Genomic DNA, 21,358 nt, shown 5'->3' on the forward strand with positions numbered 1-21,358 from the left:
ATTGACTTGAAGTGGCTTAATTAGAACAGAATAGAATAGAATAGAATTTTTTTTTTAAGAATAACACAAAAATATATATATATTTAGATCATGTTTACTTAACAAGTAGGAATAGGTTTATTGCAGTAGCAACAACTAACACTTAAGGTTCATGTATGACCGCTGGGATCCAGTGATGCTCCAGCTAATGCGCTAAAAATGTAAAAGAAACTAACAGCTGCAGGGAATTTCAACTTCTTGCCTTTATTTTAAGCAAAGTTAAAACAGACCGACCCTCACATCAGTACTCTGAAACTTAATTAAAATCATAGTTGGAATGTTCCAGGTACCTGTACAACCTTGCCAACATTTTGCTTTAGCAGTCATTAATACAGCTTAGGTTGGCTCGCTGCGATCCTGAGAATGTTTCAGTCTTTTTTTTTTTCTAACTAAAATTTAACTGCACTGAATTTAACATTCAGGCTGCTCTAAAGTGAAAGTGAACCAAACTCCCTGGTCCAAAATCTAACATAAGACTTAAAAGGAGAGTGGAGGCTCACATCGTTGAGTCAGTAATACAAGTTGCTACAGAAGAGCTTACTTAAGCAGTTGCTGGCACAAAAATTTGGCTGTTAATTAAAAATGATATACTGAATGTAGCGAGAGCAATTCTGAAAAGTAAAAAAAAAAATCTGTGAAAACAAAATATTAGGCGCGTTTAATAAGTTAGTTAAAAGTTAGTGTACATTTGCATGCATTTCCCATCTCCATCTTCAATAAAGCACTTATTTGCTGCTTTTATACATTAGAACTGTTTCAGTAAATGAGAGATTATTAGGTAAGATGATCATTCGACTAAACATTTATAACCATATATCTATGACAAGCAAGTATCATCTAGAATAGAATAGAGATGTTCTGCGTGTGCAGAAGAGGAAAGATAATCAAGTGTTTCTTTCATTTGCTTGTTTGAATTATATTGTGTGCTTGCCCATAGAACTCACTTGTGAAATTTTATTCACCAGTAAATATATTCAGATCTTATTCATACGATTCAGTGTCATAAATCAGGGGTTATCTGCTTCTGGTAGTGCTGCCTGCCTGCTAACACAGTCAGGTAAGAGCAGAATGATGAATTATTATTATTGTATAAAAATATTTTCTCTAACTTGACCCCAACTTGATTGTGAGAGATCACTGGAGCCACTCAAGTGTGAAGCATTAAAGAAAAGGTAGTTATTTTAATATTGTTAAGCGTGGATTTGCATGTGTGAAACACAAGCGTCGAACTCCCCAGTCACTATGGGTCAACACTTTCAACTTAAATAATTATCAAATTCATAGACAGACACAGAACCTGCAAATCAAGTATGAATCAGATGTGTTTTCTTGTGTGAATCCATTATGTGGCTGTAACTCTGCGAGATCTCTGGGAGGCAGGCCAAGTGTCTCTGGCTGAGTCGCCTCCATTCGCTGTATGTCTGTTCAGTCAGCCACACAGAAGACAGATAGAACTACCAGTCTGCTCACCCCTCCAGTCACACCAATGTAATCAGACCTCAACAGCCATAAACCACCGGCTATGGACACTCTGCCCAGCCCGCTGTCACACACACTCACACGCATAGAGACACAATCTCAAGTACACAGAAACGAATGCAAGTGTAGACTCATGCACAAGGACAGATCTGTGTGCGTAAACAGAAATGAAAGCACACAGACGAGAGATGCATGTACGCAAATCTGTACATGCTGACACATACATGCGCAGACTCGCAGCTTTAAGTGAATCATCGAGAGCTGAGTGGTGGGCCTCCATAAGTTTGAGCTTTTTGCCCAAGGAGCTTAGTCCAAGACATTCCTCTCTGCTTGGGCAGGAAGGATGTCTTCTGACCCAAAGGGAATTTTAATCATTTTGCTAAGTGCCACACTCTGTGTGTGTGTGTGTGTGTGTGTGTGTGTGTGTGTGTGTGTGTGTGTGTGTGTGTGTGTGTGTGTGTGTAAGGATGGACTACTGTCTGCTCTGTGTGAGTTACAGTAAGTGAAAGCTTGTGTCTTTATCTCCCTCCCGCACTGTCTCTTCCCTTCCATCATTCTTTTAGCACTTCCATCAGTGTCTGTTTCCCCCTCACCACCGCCTGCGTCTCAGGCCATTTTGTGTCTGTTTGTCTTTTTGTTATCTTGTATCTTTTGTTCTCCTTCTCAACAAACTACCGTTCAATGTCTCCCTCGCCCATCTCACTATCTTTCTTCACTCTCTCTCTACCTCTCCAGCTTTGTGGTGTGAACAATGGTGGATGACTGTGCTTTAGGAGATTTACTGCTGGATCCTCTCTCTGTCAGGTGTCGAGACGAAAGGAAAGCGATGACGAGGGGGGGGCTGAGGGGGCCGGGTGGGTTGGTGGGGGGGAGCAGATGGAAGATAGAGCAGTACACAGGGAGATGAAGAAGGCCGAGAAGGGAGGGAAATGGAATCAGAGGATGACGGCAAAGAAAAGGATGAGACAGAGAAGATTATGCAGGGGAGCATAGAATGAGATAGAATAAGAAAAATGTGAACAGAGTATAGAATAGAAGGAGAGGCTACACTATGTTTTTTAAAAGAGTCTCTGAATATAGTTTGACAGATCAGCCCTGTGCTCAGATGTAACTGAACGCAGTTTTCCCTTACTTTCCCTCCTTTTCTCACTTTCTCACATTAACACATCGCAGACACCGGAATTCATTCTGTCAGTTTCAGGTGAAACATGTATTTGCATGCTGACCAGAAACCAATTTGTGTTCTTTGATAAGCATAAAGATTTCCCCATGTCTCATTTTTATTTAAAACCAACTCTCTCAACAGTCAAGCCCCGAGGGCCTTGTGAGGGGCAAAAGTTGAGGCTAAATGGTCACTGTGAATGTTTTTCACCCACTAATAGACTAGTTACACACTATACTGACCCCAAAGAGGAAACACGGATACATCATTAAAGATCTGGCTGAGTGCCATAGTGAAAAACAGAACATATATTCACAGATACATTTTATTTTAAACATACAGTAATTATTTTTCAGATATATAAATATATTACAAGTGTGCCATGAAAAAAATTCTCATATAGTGCAACTTATCCTGCAAATCCAAAAATAACTACATCATAACAGCACAACGGGCTGCGAGGAATGGGCGAGCGGCTACAGGTACTAGTGAGAAAATGAGATGCAAACAAGGAAGTCACCACTGACGCCTGATTATACAACAAGGCAGGCAATTTATCCTGTTTTGAGGACAGATTTGACATCTCTGCAAAGGTAAAACATCAGAAGATATTTGCTCCTTCTGGATGTTTGTAGAGATAAGCAGTAGGATTATTATACAGCTATTAGCTCAGTGCAACAGATTTGCAGATCATACATCACTCTATAGAACTGAGTCTTCAGTACATTGGAAACACGTGATTATTTGTGCACCAGTGCTAATAGTTGTGTTTTCAGGTGACTTAATCTGCGATCACACCTGGACGCATTTATTGTAAAGTGTGTTCACTGACTTGGAGTGATGTTTGCACTATTTAGACCTGTTACACTCTGCTTACACTGAGAACTATTTTCCAAAGAGTAATAGTAGTAATTCACCTATTATGGAATTACTTGATTTACTAAAAAAAATGCATACCAAGTGTTCAGATCTCGTCTGTATATAAAGAACCAGACAGGATTGAGTTATACAATATTATATAATTATCCATATTTCTAGCTTGGATAATATAGTTATCTAATGGTCCTTGGAGCTCAAGGACTTTTTCTCTTCTGTGATGTCATCTCAAGACTGGAGCTGCATTAGCCCAGCACTGCTTTCTTAAAAGTGGTTGAAAGCACAATTCCTTAAGATTATGACCTGCTTGCTTTTTTATTCCTTTTCCAAAATAATAAAGTGTCCAGTGCTGTTTGCCTGCTTGTCAGCAGGATAAGAATAAACTACACAGCCAAATTTCAAAAATCTTGGTGAAAAGGTGGAACTCGGGCACTGAAGTACTCATTAACTTTTGGTACACCTCCAAATCCTTTATGTGAACATTAGGAAGCAGGACAGTGTCCTTGGATCACTCTCTGTGTGCTGTTGTTGTTACTTTAATTCCTGTGCAGAGGCACTGGTACGACTGATACCATTTGTCTGTTAGCAAGATGATTCAAAAACTATCACTCTGATGAAAATGGTTTAGAGACGTGGAGGATAGGCAAAAAAGGAAACCTGTTACATTTTCGCGTAGATCCAGATCACTTTCTTTAAAACTGTGGAATAATAGTTAGAGAGACACTTACTTTCTGCTTAGTTTCAATCACATATGTTATATTTGACTCCACTTATAAACACGTTACCTAAAAAAACTTCAACCCAAGCTTGGCATCCACATACGAGGAGGTTTAATCCAGCACCAATTTGAATAACTGAACAAATAGCATTACTTGTTAAGCAGTAATTTTAGGTTTCTTTTTAACATCTTAAAACTCATTTTAACATTTAAAACCATTAACAGCATGCACGTATTTCACAGTCAGAAGTCTAAAATACCTTTTTTTTGCATTTATTTCAGAGACAGCAAAACAATAACAGTCATGAAGCCACATTTAAACAGACAGATGTTTGACACACATTCATCACAAATGTGTGCATGCATGAATGACCACCATCGTGTGCTTTGAAGAAAACTAGAAAACCAAAGAAAGGACATGCACTGCGATAGAGAGAAAACAGAAACAGAAACAGAAATCCTCTGAGGCACCCATCTGTCATAGAAAAAGAGGAGAGGCAAGCTGAGAGACAGGCAGTGACTGCGAATGGTGGTGGTGGTAGGGCAGGAAGGGGGGTTCACAAACTGAAAAACAGCATGTGAGTGTACAGACGTGGACTGTGAGACAGACAAAAAAAGAGAGACAAGGAGAAATGAAGAGATGGAGAGGAGACAGAGACAGGAAGAGGGAGTGAAAGACAGTCAGCCTGAGAGAGTGACAGAGTGCAGTCCTGAGAGGGAGAGTGTGTGGGTGAATGTGAGAGCAGCGCTAGCTAACTCGTCTGTCAATCTAAATCTGTGATTGACACCTCGGGGTCCAACATTCCCCACGTAGCCTGCTGGCTCTTCCTGTCAGGATGTAGGGCATGGGGTCACGCGCACACATGCGACATATAAAGGAAGGATCACATACTTACTGTGAGCTTTGTGATTGGCACACACACAAACACACACACACACACATCCGTAACTGAAATGTGATGTAAATGTGCATATGTATGACTGTGACACGCATGCACTTCCAGCATACACACACACACACATACCCTTGCAGGCGGAGGGCTGGCAGAGGTGAGGTCTCCTGCGAGGTTCGGTCTCGCTGACTGGGTCTTAACTCTTGACACATGACCTCTGACCTTTACACCGTCAGCAACGCAGCTTTTCTCCAGATCTCTCTCTTTTCACCAGATTGTCTGTGTGCGTTTAGCCAGGCTCTATTTGTGTTTTTAGATTTAAGATCATTATACAGCCATTATGTTATTTATTATTCAGCTTCCTGCCCTTGTGTTTTCCTTCTGCCTTACTTTCTCTCACATTATCCTTCTCTCTCTCTCTTTCATGCCAGCAAACGACGAATCTATTAACATGCATGAAACTGTACTTTAACTACTTGCACCGTAGTACGAAGAAGATAACAAGGTGTCAAACTGGGTGAAATTGCTGTACATTTCTGTACATTTCTTTTTTGTCCTGTGTTTTTGTCCTTTCTTACAGCGTGAAAGTCAAATGGAAACTTTATTTTGTGCATGCATACAATTAATTGCATACATAAAAGATATTATCAAAACAAAAGACACATTTATGCATATTTAATGAGATGCACACGGCTATAGATTAAAAAAAACCCACAATCAAATTGAAAAAAGGTTCAAGGTCAAATTTGAATAAGAACTGAGAACTTAAAACCTAATGGTGGATAAGTTTTACCACGGACTCCGACCTTGCTGAAATTCAGTGACATAACTCTGCTGAAATGACATGACACGTTTTTAAAAAAAATCTGTCTGGCTGCATTGTCGATGGTGTGAAAACGACTGATTTCTCCAAGCGTCATTTGGTTCATGGGTAAAAATGAGACGAACCAAGTGTTATATGTTGAATTTTGTGTCTGTATAGCTTTTGTGTCCCTTTAGAAAATGTCACATGTAATTTACATGCACATACACACAAACAGTAATAAGAGGACGTGTCCATCTGGCAGTCTGTGTATGTGTGCGTTTAAGTTTGTGTGTATGAGTGTGCACCAGTAGGGGTTTGTGACTAATGGGGTCATTATTGATGCTGAGTCAAGATTACTGCTGATAGCAATGGTTGGATACCGACCTAACGAGTATATAAATACACACATAAATGCACACACACACACAGTTCCCTCCCTCTGCCTCTTGCTCACATACGAACACACACAAACTCACACCCACATTTTCATTTTTTCAGGTTCTCGGAGGTGCACTTATGCACATAAACCTTCCACCTCAGCTAATAAACTTACTCACCCAGACATCCCCCTCGCAACCTCTCGAGACCCCCTTTGTTCTTGAACACACATGCATACAAATATTCGCATGCTTACACATTTAGACATGCGCATCACGCTCTGCATAACCAGACAGGCAGCAAGTGTTTTGTGCTCTAATCAGTCACTTCATTATTTTTCCTAGTTTTCCAAGTGCAATATCCATACTCAGCCCCATTCTGTGCATACTCTAACATACAGTGTAGCCGAAAGAAAACTGTGTTTGTTACCAAACAGCTGCGTGTAATGTCCACTCTGTTAAGTGTGCCCAGGCAGATATGCTGTGACAGTTAACCGTGTGCAGGTAATGGGTGTAAGATTTGAGATGAAAAATTTAATCTCAGAGAATTGGAGCGGTGCAGGAAAAAAAACGAAAGAAAGAAAAAATCATTACTATGAAGAATGTGAACAAAATCAAATGAGAGCACTTGTTGTGTAGAGTTCAGCGGTGTGGTTAGAGGATATCTTTAAGTTTTATGGTTTGGTAACTGTTTGCAATATCATGCATGAAATATGAGATTGTGGATGCCCCCTTTGTATGTATATTCTTAAAGAAAAGGAAGTGAGATGTTGTGAAAAGACTCTGCTAAATGCTTGAGTATTGGTGTCAATCCAAGAGTGATAATCTTGACTCAAACCTCACCCTCAAATATACTGCTCAAAACATTAAGGGAACACTTACATCATACATTGGATTGTGAATGAAATATTCAACCTGAAAATCTTTACCGGCGTGCATTGTGTAACCTTTTGAGAACAAAATGATGTAAGAGTAGTCAGCGGAGTCGAGAGCAGAGTTCAAAATCCCACCAAAAATAAAGTTTCAATTGTACCCTTAATTTTTTTAGGAGCATATAAACATAAATGTTTGAGCACTTATAGGGTTCATTCACCTATTCCTCTATGCCTGAGCACGTTTAACCCAACTCACACTCCAGAAGAAACTAAGAAGTCAGTACTTGCCCAAGGATAATTCAATATGCAGACTAGAGGAGTCGGGGATTGAGCCACCGGCCTTCCAATTGGTAGACAACTCCCTCCATCTCCCAAGCCATGGCCACATGTGTGCCTCTCTCTGTGTGCTACGGCAATTTTCGTTGTTCCTGAAAGCCTCTGTTTCTAAATCAAGACTTTTATGAAGTTCTGCTGCCCTGAGCAGACCATTAACATTTCATATCACCCTGGCTCACTCCCTGTGTTTCTCCCATGGGCATGTGGCAGAAATTCCCTCTTTGTATAATCCCTACAGACTTTAAAAGCAGACCATGGTGACCACACTTTTATTATCGGACCTCAGCTGTGTTTTTTCCAGTTTTCAGTTTCCAGATGACAATCAGTGTTAAGCATTGACCCCAAGCACAATCTTTTTTACACCGACTGCACTCCAGTAAATGCTCATTTTGCCAAACTGATTTGCATAATGCCTATGGAAAAAGAGGTGTGTTTTTTTTTTAATCAGCGTAGAACCGTAGGAAGAATTTTTTTCTCTTAAGTTTCATCACTTTGCCAGACTTTATAGTCTTTTTTTCTCTCACTATGTCCTCACTTTCTTAACATTCACCACTCACTTGTCAGTTCTGAAGCACAGCTTGCCTTAAGTATCGGGGTTCAGCATGTAAGCTCATCTCATTATCCCCGTTTGTGTATGTGTGTATGTGTTTGTGTGTGTGTGCGCGTGCACTTCATGTATGAGTGTATAACTGACTGTGAGAGTGTGAGTGAGTGATGGGTGTGTAAGCCTCCCTCTCTTGCGCTCTGTTTGAAATAAAGCGACAGATAATCGCAGGGCTCTGGTGAAGCGAGCTCATCTGAGCGCCAATCGATACGGGTGCCATAGCTTCAAAGCAACCCTTCAAAGAGGAGAGAAATAGCCATATGCTCTTCGTGTTGCTGTGTGTGTGTGTGTGTGTGTGTGTGTGTGTGTGTGTGTGTGTGTGTGTGTGTGTGTGTGTGTGTGTGTCAGAGAGCCAGAGCAAATGTGTGGGGAGAGAGAGAGTGAGATCGGGAGTGAGAGAACAAAAGGAGGAGATGAAATCAGGGAGTCTCCGTGTGTGCAGATGAAGCTGTTTTCATTTGGTAGCAAACATTATCATATCACAGTTGACATGCAAAGTGGTTGTGATGCAACTGATGTCACTATTTAAATTGGACAAAATCATTGTTTCGTTAGCTGGTAATCTCCTGATATTATGGCTCTGTCATCTTTTATTCAGCAAACCGGCAGCAGCTGTGGCCTTTGTTGAGGAAATGGGCTAGGAGGAGAGAGACACACTCTCTGTCTCTGTCTCACACACACACACACACACACACCGAGGCGAAGTTTAAAGACTGGATGTGAAGAAGTGAATAGACTATACACTGTACCGAGAGACAGTGGGAACTGAACGCTTGCAGGAAGGAAGAGTGTGAGGACGAGAGAATGACAGTGAGAAAGGGAGACGGAGGTGTGCAGAGATGTGTTCGTAAGTGAGACTAAAAGAGGGAAAGGGGGGAGAGAGAGATCCCCGAACCACGCTGTGTTTAGCAGTGCCATCTCACCTTCCAGAAAGTGAAAATGAGAATGTATTTTTGACTCGTCGGTGGAAAAAAAAAGTCTAGAAGTTTGTGTTTGGGAGTGAGTGTTACAAAATATGTGTTTTCTGTGCACTCAGACATGTGTAATTCTATTAAGTGTGTGCGTTTGCGTGTGTGTGCAAGTTGAGAAAACAAGAGAATGTATGTGTATACAGCATGTGTGTGTGTCAGCATGTCTAATTAGCTGAGATATGCAGGTGTAAAACAGTAATTAATGGCACAACTGACTGACTTCATTATCTCCACATGAGCTTCTCATCCTGGCTCAACACACACACACATGCGCGCGCGTGCACGCACAAATACAGAAACATTACAACATGCTTCTGAATGTACAGTAGTGTGAGAGAATGTGTGTTTTACTACAAAATAGCAGCGCAGTGTTGACTAGATGAAGTGGACACAATCATTGCACACGTCGCCGTTCGGACACTCAGACACTCATTTAGTTTGCAAATGGACTCATTACTAATGAATCACAAGCAGCTTTAGAGCAGGCTGAGCACACAGTAATGGTTTGGCCATCCTCCAGAATTTAGACACTACAGCGCACACATACACTCAGACACACACAAACACACACGCACGCTTGCATTGACAGAGATTGAGAGTGAGTGTCCAAAAGCGCCAATTACCTTCACATCCAATGTAAGAGAACAAGCTGGAAAGCTAATTATAAGTCCCCCACATGTAGATGGAAACCGTTCAAGCTCTCTCTAACACACACACAGACACACACACTTAGGCCCGTGATATGTGACCAGCAATAGCATTTTCTTGTTTTCGTCTGTGGTTGTTAGCTTGTTATGGGAAATATGTTTGTGACATTGGATCATTAGCATAAGTCATGATACAACCTCTGAGCCCAACTAGCTTTATTGAATCATCAATAAGACTGTATAATTTAGTGATTCCAGTTTTAGTCAGATTGATTTACACTTCAGTACCCTGCCAGGCTTGAATGGGATCAAATGAAATTAGATGCCTCAAAATGCACCATGTTGTCACTCAGTAAGTGGAATAAATATGTTTTTTATTTATCATTCAAGTACTATCAATCTTTTCTCATGGTCGTCTGCCAAGACATAAATATTGCTGATGGTCTCTCTCTCTCTTTGTGTCTCTACCCTCTCTGGTGAGTGAGTGATATGGCAGTGATTGGACAGAGTAATTGGTCCTAATGAACATGTCAACAGACTGTTTCTTTCTCTTTCCATTAAACACAACTGGATTAGATTTACTGTGCTTACTCTAACAGCTTAAAGACTCCATCAGTAGGCCACTTTCTGCACGCACACACACACACACACACGCACACACACACACAGACACACAGACACACAGAATGGCTTAGCTCAGTAGATCAATGGCCCCTTGGTCAATGTCTCCTTAGGGAGGGTTATCTATCTGCTCCTCACTAATGAAACACTCTGATCGTGAGTGTGTATGTGTGGGTTTGAATGTCTGCATGCACTCATTGGTAAGATTGATTTTAAATTATATGGATATGGAGTCATGTAGCTTAGTCTTAGGTTAATTACAGAGTGCACCATCATGTATATGTGTGTATGTTGTCAATGTTCTTATGAATATTTAATTTAATTTAAGGAAAACAACATTAGTACGCGTACCAACGTAAAATTGCCTTTGATTTGCTAACTCTGTTTCACTGGTAAGCACTCAATATAAAACCGGGTTTTGAAAACTATAATATGCAAATATAAGAACTATTTCTTACGGTTTACATTCCAGCCACACTTCTTTTTTTGTTACTCTTCACTCAGTGGCCATGTTTTAAATATGTCATGCTGCTACCTGGTTAGACTCCCTTTTGCCTTCAGAACGTCCTTAATTCTCTGTGACAGAGATTCAGCAACGTGCTGGAAACAGTTGGTCCATGCTGACATGATAGCATCACACAGTTGCTGTTGATTTGTTGGCTGCACATCCATGATACAAGTCTCCTGCTGAATTGAGATCTGGTGTCTTTGGAGGCCATTTGAGTATGGTGAACTGTGTCCTATTCAAGAAGTGTACCCCGTTTTGATCGTTACTACCAGTAGAATAATGCACATAGTCATACATGGTCAGCAACAATGGCTGTTCATTTGGTACTAAAAGGCACAACGTGTGCAAAGAAAATATCCCTGACACGGTTACACCACTGCCATAACCCTGAATCTTTGGTACAGGGCTGGATGAATGCCTGCTTTCATGTTGTTGATGCCATTTTTTGACCCTAACATCTGAATTTTGCTACAGAAATCAGTCCAGGTAACATTTTTCCAGGTTTCTACTGCCCAATTTTGGTGAATTCATGTGAATTGTAGGCTCAACTTCTTACTCTTAGCTGACAGACCCCCAGTGTGGTCTTCTGATGCTTAGGTTATCTGCTTCAACGTTTGATGCAGAGATGATCTTCTGCATACTTTTGTTGTGGTTATTTGAATTAAGGTCTTCCTATGAGCTCAAAGCAGTCTGGCCATTCTCCTCTGACCTCTGGCATCTACAAGGCATTTTCACCCAAAGAACTCCTGCCCACTGGATATTTTCTGTTTTTCCTGCAAACCCCAGAGATGTTAGTGTGGGAAAATCCCAGTAGAAAAGCAGTTTCTGAAATATTCAGATCAGCTGGTCTCACAGCAACAGCCATGCCACGTTCAAAGCACCTACTGTAATAAAGTGACTGTATATATATATATATATATATATATATATATATATATATATATATATATATATATATATATTAGGGGTGCAACGATACACAAAATTCACGGTTCGGTTCGGTTCGATACTTTGGTGTCACAGTTCGATATTTTTTCGATACAAAAAATGTTCATGCCTTTTTTAATTCATTCATTAAAATTATAAATATATATTTTAACTCAAAAGTACAGTTTTTAAATTTAATGTTGCTGAAACAAAAGTAATTAAAAAAACAAATATATCTCAGGGCTCTCAAAATTTCAAAATCCCTGGTAGCCCTTCGGGCAGGGACTCTTCAGTTTTTGGTAGCCCAAAATAAATGTAAGTAGCCCGAATAAAAAAGAGAGCAATTTTTTAATTGATGTTTTGTTTCCTGTTTTGTTTCCTTTACAATATTATACATTAAAGTATAATATTGTAAAGGAAACAAAACATTAATCAAAAAATTGTTGAAAAACAAATTACAACATTGTATAAAAATTACAATCATCAACTCAAATACTTGGTTCTAATTGAACAGAAATTTCTATGAACTTGTAAGAACTGTGTAGGACATGAATCAGTCTGTGTCAGAGCCTGAATTTGAAATTTCCGCTGAAGTCACGGGTAAGAGGCAAGTGGAACCAAGATCTAGGCCATTTGCTTCTTGAAGTTTGCAAAGACTGCTAAATTTTGCCAGTGGTAGTTCACTCTTTGCAACATAGTACGCTGTTCTAAACAGATTTTTCAGGTTTATTTTTAGTACCGGTATGTTATTTGCAATTGGTGTTTGTTCTGGGAAAGATATTGCAGACTGAGCAATAATGCATTTCTTGCATTTCTCATGGGTTCTAATGGGGGCCTTTCTTAAAATGACTGGTCCCAGTAACAAAGGCGCTTGTCGACTCAGAAATCGAGAGAAAACCAACAACACACCCGGCAGAACATTATGTTATTTACACGGGTGCACATAAGTGGTCCGCATGTGCACATTCGCTGTCAAAATAAAAGACGCGCACCAGATAAGAAGTTGCAACGCGCGTTTGCGTCCATATAAAAAGCACTGTTTTTGTCCGCTAGAGTGGGCACATTCCGCACCACATCTCTGTGTGTTCATCATTTGTTTGAAGCCAGCTCACCTCCTGCAACCACTTTTCCGAGAATACGCGCTTCTTTTGTGGTTCGGACTCCTTCTGACATTTCTTTGGAGGTAGAGGAACACCAAAGTAATTGCTTAAAGAAGCTTCTTCGACATCTTTAAGAGTTTTAAACAAATGTCTGTCCTCCTCCAGAAAATCTTATGTATGCAAACACGCGTTGCAACTTCATATCTTGTGCGCGTTTTTTTTTTTTTGACAGCGAATGCGCACCTGCGGACCACTTATGTGCAGCCCTGGTTATATAGCTCGTCATATTGCAGCCACAGAAATTCTTTTGTCCATGAAACCATAAAGCTGCACTTTCTTTTTGCCTTATAGTCTGATTTGTCATAACTTTTCCGTTTTGTGGTAAGCTTTTCTTTGGCTGTCACTTCTTCACCCTGACCACTCTTATTTGGCTCAGCAGAACTAAAATATATATCCTACTGCTTTTACACACACACACATAAGCTCAGCGATTCTCTGCGCGATCAACCTCTCATATGTTTAAGCTGCGGGAGATTTCACTTGTCATGTTTGCATAGTAAGCTAAGATTGATAAGACGATGTCAGAGGAATTGGTGTGCAAATTATCATCACTCACCAATCAGTACTGTCGCTCTCTATACACAGTTCGCGCGATTGCAAAGTGAAAGCAAAAAACAAGCGCAAATTCAAACGCGATTTCAATATGTCACATATTGACAGTGGCTCACCGATGCCAATGACATAATTGCCCAGCTACATTTCCGAAAGAATGCAAAAGCATTGACATATATTTTTCCTTCCTACAATAGCCCGACGGGCAGGGCAGAGATAGATTTTGGTAGCCCGACTGGAAAAATCGCTAGCTCCGGGACGTCGGGCTAGCGATTTTGCGAGCCCTGTATCTGATTGAGGAATCACTCATCTTTGGAAAAGAGTTTATTACAGAGAAATGGCTCTTTCCAAAATAAAAGCTATACTATACGCTTCTTCTGGGCTATATTCTCAGTAGCATATTGTAGCGGGTCAGGGCTGTTCGGGGTTCTGTTTGTACAGCTATGTTTTGTTTATGTTGCCATAGTGACGGGTGACGCCCTCTCGCTGCGACGGTGTGTCCTTCCGGGGTCAGAGGGCGCCCTGTGTGTTGTTGTTGTTGTTGTTGCTGTGCGGTTGCCGCGCTGAGCAGTTAGCTAGCGGCAGTGTTCTTCTGCAGATGTCAATAAACGGCTGTGCTCCCTGGCTAGCTCACGGGAAGCAAGACCAAACGACACCTCCGTTTCCTCGTTGTCTGAGCTCGCCACATTGGTATCAGAAGTGGGATGATGGTGGCACCTCATGTTCTGACCCGAGTGACTTTTCCCCGCCGGTCGTGACCGGCCGGTGCGCCAAAAGAAGGCACCTGGACATTTGCAGGACTTTGTGTGGGGTAATGGGGTCGTCGGGGACGACTGACCCCTTAGGTGGGGGCTATGTAGCGGGTCAGGGCTGTTCGGGGTTCTGTTTGTACAGTTATGTTTTGTTTATGTTGCCATAGTGACGGGTGACACCTTCTCGCTGCGACGGTGTGTCCTTCCGGGGTCAGAGGGCGCTCTGTGTGTTGTTGTTACTGTGCGGTTGCCGTGCTGAGCAGTTAGCTAGCGGCAGTGTTCGTCTGCAGATGTCAATAAACGGGGGGGGGGGGGGGGGGCTAGACGGCCAACACGTTAACGAGCTAACTGCGCTAACACACTAGTTCCCACCCATGTAATTGAGCATTGCGTGGCACATCCAACATACTGTTTTACTTTAGTCCATGACGCGCTTACCTTCAGGGTCATACGTCACATGAAAACCAAAATAATTCCAAACGCCAGATCTGAATGAGGGTGGGGGAGGTTCAATTTGCCATGTTGCAAGGAGAGCTTAACTTCTGTCTCGCTAGCTTTCCCTGCGCTCTTCCTTCTGACAATATTGTCTGTGTTGAACGCTCAGTGGATCTGCGCTCAACAGTGCAGCCTAGGCGGAGTAGTCGAACGCAGATTCACTGAGCGCTCAACACAGACAGCATCGTCAATAGGAAAGTTGATAAAATAAATTACAAATTTTGTATTGTTCGATACATATGCGTACCGAACCGAAAGCACTGTATCGAACGGTTCAATATCGATACGAGTATCGTTGCACCCCTAATATATATATATATATATATATATATATATATATATACTCTTTTGTACAGTTGGGCTAACGATTCATTACACAACTTCTCTTCATATTAAGTGAGTAAAATGAAACCTGGGTTCTATTTTAGTAATCTATTTTAATGTTGCGAACTCAGCTAGAAGGCACAGACATGATTTTTAAAGTTTGGTCAACCTTTATAATGTCTATGTCAGCATTTCTTACTTTAGCATCTGCTTGTTACAGTTTTTTAATTAGGAAGCAGTTTTCTTGGTCAGTCTTTGTTTATTTTGTTTTTTTTTTCTTCTTTTTTTTTAGGCATGTCAGTGTGTTTTAGCAGTGTGAATGTGTGTGCTATCTCTCTCCAAAGCTTCATGAATTGCAGCCAGGAGAATGTGACAGTGTGAAGTAGAGAAAGTCAGTAGTTGGCAACGGATAAGAGAGAAGAACAATACCTAGCAAAGTAGTATTTTCTGCTTTAAACTCAGGTTTGAAGAATACATACTGTACAGAGATTTTTTTTTATTTATAATGCCTTACAATTTTTTTCTTTGTTTAAATTCTGTTTACATTTGAGCAGCCCCATCAAAACTAAACTTAAGAGCAGCTTCTTTTATTTTCTATTTTTTGAAGAAAACAACTGTCAAGTGACATTCGGAGCAGGAGAAATGGTTTCACTTTGTTTCCTCTTGTAAATCTTCTCCATATTCTTAGTCAAACCTGTCAAAGCACACCTGCTCGACATTTAAAACTTTAAATAAAATCACAGTCATTTTATCGTTTTTTTAATTTCATGTAATCTATCAGTGTAAAACACTGATTAAGTGATGTCATTAAAAATACTCAAAACTGAACTCAAGAGGTAATTGTGCTTTTGATAACTACGTCCAAATCAATTTTACTGGACTTCTTGAAAATTGTTGAAATGACTCTTTACATCCTCACAAAGAATTATTTTTCAAAATGCATGCAGGCCAGTCAACTATAAATGCTCAGTACTGTATGTGTTGCCGAAGGCAAGGGAATGAAATTGCAGAGAAATGCACAACAGCACTGCTTGTGAAATTAAATCACTCCTTCAAAAAATGTCTCTAGTTTTATCTCAGATATTTTCATGTAAAGTGGAAAGTTGTTGCACCCTATGGTAATCTAATTTCAGTCTCTCTTTTTTTCCCCCTCTCGTCTCCCCTCTTGTCCCTCCCTCTCTCCTTCTGCCTCTCCCCTGTTTTGCTCCTTTTCTTTGCAGTTTGAAGTGCTGAAGTGCTTCTTAAGGTAAGAGTGTCTCATTTCATGTTTTCCTTTTCTTGTTCAGTACTTTTCTTCGTCTGATTTTCTACCCATAAAACACAGCATGCCATCAGCACTTGGCACAGTGTGTGTTTCACGGAACAGTCTGCGTCCTCAAAATTTATTTGGCTCAGTATTCTGCTCACTGAAACACAATGAAATTGTGTTAAGATAACAAAGAGACACTCTGGGTAGCACTCCCACTGCACTCAGCTGGTATAGCCATGGTCTGAAATGTACAGAGCAGAATCAGCAGCCAGTATTACACTTTCCATTGGGATTTTATAGCACGTGTGATATATTTTCATCCTTGTATTAGGCAATAAATATTTTTAAATCAACATATAAGGAGAAGCTGTTTGGCAATTCCGTACACAAACTATAATAAAACACAGTAAGTCCTCTTCTGTGGCATCTTACGACTGAATCTGAACCCGTCTGCAAATCAACAAGAGCAAAAAAAATAAAAATACCTTACAGTTTTTAAAAAGCAATGCCAATATTGTTGTTTATTTGTAGACTACAGGTTTCAGCTTTAGTAAATCTCAAACGTATTACTTTCAGGCTGCAATGTTCTGTAATAATATCAGCAGACTCACAATACTTTCAAAAGAAAATTAAATGTGCTTCAATGCCATACAGCTGGGTTTGACCTTGTGTTTGGGCATAAAAGATGTCTCTGTAATATCTGCAATGTCACTGTTATGTGGAGTTCTGGTAAGAGGACACCAAGCACAGGCACTCAGGCAGCATGAATAGGAAAAGTAACTTTAATAAACTAACTAGCAAAAGCAACAAAAGCTGTAAAGTCCAGACAACGCTGATAAAAAAGGCAAATGGCAAAGTAATCAGAAGAGTAGAGATGCAACGCTCAACTGGGATGCAACTGGAATCAGACAGTTTCCAGTGTTCTTGGCCTGGAAGGTCACATTACATTACCTTTTCATGTATGCACAACACGGGAACAGCAGCGCCACAGCTACATGCTAACATGTTGTTAGAGTAGAAGCCCCTCACTTTGAGTGGAGACCAGTGTTGGTCAAGTTACTTGAAAAAAGTAATCAGTAACTAATTACTGATTACTTCCCCCCAAAAGTAATCCCGTTACTTTACTGATTACTTATTTTCAAAAGTAATTAATTACTTAGTTACTTAGTTACTTTTTAAAAACACGATTTACAACCTGAATAGGTGATAAAGCGATAGATCTTTCTACTTTTACTGCATAATCCATCATACAAAATGTAATCAAATGGAAAAGTCTCTTTTTTTAAACTTGTTTTATCAGTTTTAATCTTTTAACTTTATGCATCAAGCAAAAATTTAATTATATGCAACATTCTCTGACTTGAATAAATTAGTTTAACATTTAAAGCTATTTTCTGCACATTCCAGCACATAAAATAAAATATTTTTGTGTTTACACTCACTCTTTCAAATAGATGCAAGTAAAACACAGCTGAAAATAAATAAAGTCAAACACTCAGCGGTGCTGTTGCTCTATTTTCACCTGTAAAGCAGGACTGCGGTAGGCGGAGGTTTACCCTGGTGCAGGTGTGCCGCGGTCAGTTGAAGAATCCGCAACTTTCTCTGTGAGTTTCCCATTACGTCATGGCGCACTCGGTGCTTGCTTGGAAGTTTAGGGTTTTTTTTCGCTGTAAAAAGAAGTTTTCTTCCCACGCACAATGGACGCTAATGTTTTTGTCACTTTTTATGGAATCAAACTCAAAGTAAGGTCAGTACTTCCACGCTTTAAACGCTGCACGCTCATACTCTCTCCCACAATCGATATGTGATCCATTGTTGATCTGCAGACAGCTGTTGTCACTAACGGCGCACTCGCTTACGTCACTGTCGTGAGACATTCTCGCAAAAAATCACGGTTTTAGTAACGCAGTAACGCAGCGTTCCTACGGGAAAGTAACGGTAATCTAATTACCGTTTTTGCAATAGTAATCCCTTACTTTACTCGTTACTTGAAAAAAGTAATCAGATTACAGTAACGCGTTACTGCCCATCTCTGGTGGAGACAGTATGGAATGTTTGCCAAATAAACCATTGGGGGACTACCATGAAAATGTTTGTAATAACAAACTTAATAAGACACTGAAATGACTATCATCCAGCTGAATATGTATATTTTAAAGATGCTAACAAAGGCAAAGTTGCTAAAGCTAAAGCTACCCAGAGCTCAGCCAGCAGCCTCAGTCTGAACAGTGAAAGGATGAAAGCAGAGATGATGGAACAGGTGAAAAAGACAAAATGGTTAATATTCTGTTATCTTTTGAACCTATAAGATAAGGTAAGATAAGATAAGATAACCTTTATTAGTCCCACACGTGGGAAATTTGTTTTGTCACAGCAGGAAGTGGACAGTGCAAAAGTTATGAGGCAAAAATTAGAATACAATAAGAATAAATACAGTACACAACTGTACAGAATAGAATAAAATAAAATACTATATACAGTAGAATAAAATAAAAATAAATATACAATAAGATAAAAATAGAATACAAATACAAATACTATATACAACTGAGTAAAAATACAACGATGACAGAAAGGATTATTGCACTTATTATTGCACTATAACCATACTCATAACTCTAACTCATAACCATACCGAAAAATGATGCAAGTAAATGATGCTCCTGTTTGGTAGGATAAAATACAGGTAAAGATGATTGTACAACAACTCCAATATTTCTACCCCTGTTCTAAGAGCAGAAAACTTATTTTTCAGCTGTTTAAGTGAGAGAAGATCTAATGACTCACTAAAGTTCAGGGTAAAAGTTTAGTTATTTCTCCTTTTTTCACTCTGTTGAACAACATGGTAAAAATAGGTAATAATAGGTTAACTAAAATAAAGTCACGATGCATCAGTGCAGAGTTCTGTACAGAGTGCACATGTACATTCATATTCAGCTAAAGTAAGCAGCGTGTGTTGGGTAAACTACAGTTCACAGGTATTCTTTCTCTGTGATAAAGCAGAAATCATTTTTGGAAAGTTATTCATAGTTACAGAAAATGGACAAAGCAGCGTTTTACCAAAAAAAAAAACATTATTTGAAAGATGTTGAAAGAATTTTTAGATTTAACAGTGAAAGGAGCAAAAGGTTGTTAAAGGTTTAATCTTTGATTTTGAATGCTTAACACTGGAACGTGTCAGTAACAGTGGAATAAAATACTAATAATCATGGCAGGCTATGTCACATCTATACTTCAGAAGGACAAGCTGAGAGGGATGCCGGTCCAACAAAGAATTTAAGAAGGTTTTTTTACCAAAGGTGCAATGTTAACCTTTGGTACAAACCTCAATTATTTGTGTGTGTGTGTGTGTGTGTGTGTGTGTGTGTGTGTGTGTGTGTGTGTGTGTGTGTGTGTGTGTGTGTGTGCTTGCGTTTTATTGTTACCCGAGGTAGTGTGAAAAAGCATGTGTGTGTGTGTGTGCATGTGCGCTTGGGAGGGCATATGCCTACATCTTAGTCTCTGTGTCTTCCTTGTGTTTGTGTCTGGTTCAGTGTTTTGAGTGGGCTCTGCTGGGACTTTGTGTGGAGCCTCATTAGTGGCTAAGGTTTGGCTGGCGTGCTGCTACTGAAGATACTCGGGGCACAAAGTCATATGTTACTCTACTGCTGGCCCATCTGCCACATTGGCCCTCACTTGATACTCTTGAGGTTTGTTTAATTTTTTTGTGCACGTAAATCTTTGTAAGCAAAAATTCACCAGGCACTGTACTTAAGTACAGTTATGAGGTATTGGTGCTTTACATGTATTTAAAAAAAATACAGTCCAAAAGGAAAAAGTGCTCCTTACGCAATATTAAATGTAAAAAATGTAATAAAATATGATTATTATGGAACAAATGTTTTGAACATTTGATACTGGGTTTCCTAAAACAAAACTGGAACAACAATGTACCCCTCTGCTATGTCAGCCCTTCTAGTTTAAAAAGTAAGATAATAAAAATCTGTGTTAATAATTCATTGTCCTGCTAGGAAGCATATTATAACACTGCTGTATTTCTTAAATCAGTGTTTGTTTTCGGTATTTTCAGTAACCTAGCACCTTTAAAATTAAACTATTAACTATTATATGCCATACATGCACTGAAGTGTAAATAATTATGATAGGATTACTTTGATGATAGACTAATAGACATCATGCAAATGATTTTTTCTTTTAAGTGTAGACATAATTATATAGATATTTGTTTGCATTTTTCATAAAGGTGTTTTTTTTACAGTATTTCTATTTAACATTGCTTTTATGTTCAAAATCAACGGCTTTGGGTCAGCTGAATACCCTGTCCTCCCTAATCAATAGGAAAGGTATTGCACTATATTCATAAGGATGACCCACAGCAAAATCGGGCCATCAACCATTTACCAAGACAAGAGAAAAGGAGGAGCTTAGCTAGACCATCAACATCAAGCTAAAGGAGAGAGTAGACTAAAGTTAGTGACATTCAATAATGGCATGTTGAGTGAAAAGAGAAGTGCTCAGTGTATCATGGGAAGTCCCCCCCCCAGCCTGAGCCCACAGCAGCATAACTAAGGTTTATGCTAAGGTCATCTGATCCAAAAAGGAACATTTTTACCTATTCTTAAAAACAAAGGGTATTTGTGTCCTGAACCCAAAATGGGAGCTGGTTTCACAGGTGAGGAGCCTCTCATTCTACATGAGGAAACTCTAGGAACCATGAGTAAGCTTGCAGTTTGAAAATGACATGGTCTGCAGGGAACCTATGAAAATAAGTTAATATGAGTCAAATATAATCTCTCTTTCTGGATAGTACACTCGCTGCAGTATTTTGGATTAACTCAAGTTTTTTTCATCTTAGAAAAACCTCATAATAAGGAATTACAATAGTCCAGCCTAGAAGTAACAAATCCATGGAATAGTTTTCAGTATTATGCTGAAACAGGATTTTGACTTTTCTGTGAAATAGAGAAGGTTTGGTCTTTGGTCACTAG

The 21,358-nt window shown here is 39.7% G+C and overlaps 1 protein-coding gene across 7 annotated transcripts in view; it reads left to right on the forward strand.

Moving 5' to 3' along the window:
• Positions 1–21,358, forward strand: part of ptprdb (protein tyrosine phosphatase receptor type Db) — a 157,231-nt gene that overhangs the window by 8,315 nt on the left and 127,558 nt on the right. For all 7 annotated transcript variants that reach the window (XM_085277015.1, XM_085277019.1, XM_085277016.1 and 4 more), the window contains exon 3: positions 16,342–16,367. The gene's annotated coding sequence lies outside the window, so the exon portion shown is untranslated. The remainder of the gene's footprint in view (positions 1–16,341; positions 16,368–21,358) is intronic.

The sequence above is a fragment of the Mchenga conophoros genome, linkage group LG6 (genome assembly GCF_057382185.1).
Source record: "Mchenga conophoros isolate Kocher_MC1m ecotype Shallow Benthic linkage group LG6, M_conophoros_male_GT1.1, whole genome shotgun sequence".
Classification (NCBI taxonomy): domain Eukaryota; kingdom Metazoa; phylum Chordata; class Actinopteri; order Cichliformes; family Cichlidae; genus Mchenga; species Mchenga conophoros.